Genomic DNA, 2,426 nt, shown 5'->3' with positions numbered 1-2,426 from the left:
ATTATTGTAACAATAGCTTTAAGAAGGTATGCCAGCTGTGGGGCTCCTGGCTGGCCCAGTTGGTGGGCCGTGACTCTTGATGTCAGGTTGTAGGTTTGAGCCCCATGTTGGGTGTAGAGATTAGTTCAAAAGTAAAATCTTAAGAAAAGAAAAAAGTATGTCAGGGATGTGTGTTCGCTATAGAAAGATTGAAACTATATTCCAGAAAAAAGAAGAATATAAAATTCAGCTATCATTCTGTCATTTGCATTTTAGTGCATGTCCTTTTAGACAGTCTCCTTGTAGCATTCGTCTACAGATAATGTAGTTTTTAATTCGGTTTTTAATTTTTAATGTGCAATTCTATTTTTTACCAAAATGGGGATTGTATAGTACATAATTTCATTATTTTGCACATGTAGATTGCTAATGTACAAATATGTTAATAAATACACTTGTACAACTTCACTTTTAACGGCTAATACAGAATTCTATAACTATTAACTACTTTTTAATGAATTATTAGTTTATGAGGTAGAAACGCTGAGAAATACCAGGGTGACTATTTTTGCAATTAATGTTTGCACACATCCTTAATTACAAAGACTTAATTACTCATTGATTAGTATCAGTCTAATGATGTTTTTAAGCCTAGCAACTTACAGACCCTGTGTGCCATAAAAGCACATTCCTTCTGAAGCATCCCTATCCCCCCCTCCCTAGGGCACCACGTAAATAGTTATCTGTTGAAAGTGACCTCGAACTTCGCAGTCATTTCTGTTTTGGCAATAAAGGCAGGCAGGATTTTCACATCAGGGAGATAGGAGAGATGAAGAGTTGAAAGCCCCGGCTAAATAAAAAGATTCTTCATTACTGGAAGAGTTCAGTTCCATCCCATACACGGATTCTGAACAGGAATGTTCTCTAAATGCCAACGTCGTCAAAAACACTACCCGTACAAAGGTACAAATTGTGGGGAATAAACTGTGAAGGTCAGATGATCTGCTGAGAAGCCACATGGAGAAAGAAAACTCCTGACGACAGAATCCCGTCCACCAGCAGATCAACCCTGAAATACAAACCTTCATGCAACCTTCGAGGAACTGCAAATCTCCTTGATCTTTCTGCCTGCAGTGTTTTGGAGATGTTTACAATAAAACTGTAACCTAAGACTTGCCTTTCAGGAAAAGAATAACTGGTAACCCAATCCTAGAAAGCTGTCCGCACTGGGCTTTTTAAATAGTAAGCAAATGGAAGGATTTCCCTCTCACCATGCCCCATGAAGCAAAGGGGAGAGGGAGTCACGTACATCCAGTGTCTTCTTACGAGCTGGGTGCTGTGGTAAATACGTGCATCATCTCGCTGTTTCTTCCCAACCACCTCGTAAGTGACTCATTGTTATTCCATTGTATGTAGGGGAGAAACTGAGATTCAGGGAGATTAAAACATTTACCCCCAGTCATATAGTTGGCTAGTTGCAAAGACTACATCTGAACACATTTCTACCAAACTGCAGATCCCATGGTTTTTTTTCTACCACCCTTATGTGTTTAAAACACATTCCCCACATCGTCCAATTTTGGTAATTCTGCTTTGAGCACAGGCCTCAGCCATTCAGGGGGCTGTGAGTTGGGATTCCCCTTCCATATGGTGGCTGCCCTCAGAATATAGACATGAGGTCACCTCTAGTTTGACTAGAACTCTACCTCCTTCAGGTGACTCCAAATTCTGAAAGGCACAGAAGCCTGTGTACTTTGTAAGTGGCATTCGTGTGGGAGCCTTTCAACTGGGTGCTATTGATGGTGGTCATCTGAGAGAAGGGCTGGTGATGTACTCGGTGTTCTTCACGAACTTGATGAGGATCCAAGTCCCTCATTTCAGCTTTCTATTCAGAGAAAGCGGCTTGGAGACAGCCACATGTTGAGGAAAACACTCATGAAACTCTGATGAGGACTGCAGAATAATAGTTAAATATCATTTCAACATCGCTAGGATTCCAGTAACTCAGTCGAGTAGGGACAACCTTAACGACAATAATTGAAAGCAATAAAAGTACTTAGCCTTTATTAAGCTCTAACATGTTCCAGGTACGGTCTAAGCATTTTATACCCATTCTGACCCCAACTGGTGTACTGGAAGTCAATTCTGGCACTAACCACCCAAAGTTAGCCCAGACCCTGCAAGTTAAGGGCTCAGTTCTCCACAAGACTGCCCTCACTTCAGAGGTCAGCCACACCTTGGGGGGTGTCTAGGCCTGTGCTTCTGACTGACTCGCTACAAATTTGGGCATTCCCACAATGCCCGCAGGTTTGATAATTCACCAGAACAATGCACAGAACTCAGGAAAACACTATACTTAATTATTAAAGTTTTACTGCAAAGGACATAAATCAGGACCAGTCAAGTGAAGAGACATGGATGAGGAATGAGAAGATCCCAAATGCAGA

This window comes from Prionailurus bengalensis, chromosome B3 (genome assembly GCF_016509475.1).
Source record: "Prionailurus bengalensis isolate Pbe53 chromosome B3, Fcat_Pben_1.1_paternal_pri, whole genome shotgun sequence".
NCBI classification, from domain to species: domain Eukaryota; kingdom Metazoa; phylum Chordata; class Mammalia; order Carnivora; family Felidae; genus Prionailurus; species Prionailurus bengalensis.
This window is presented reverse-complemented; position numbering follows the sequence as displayed.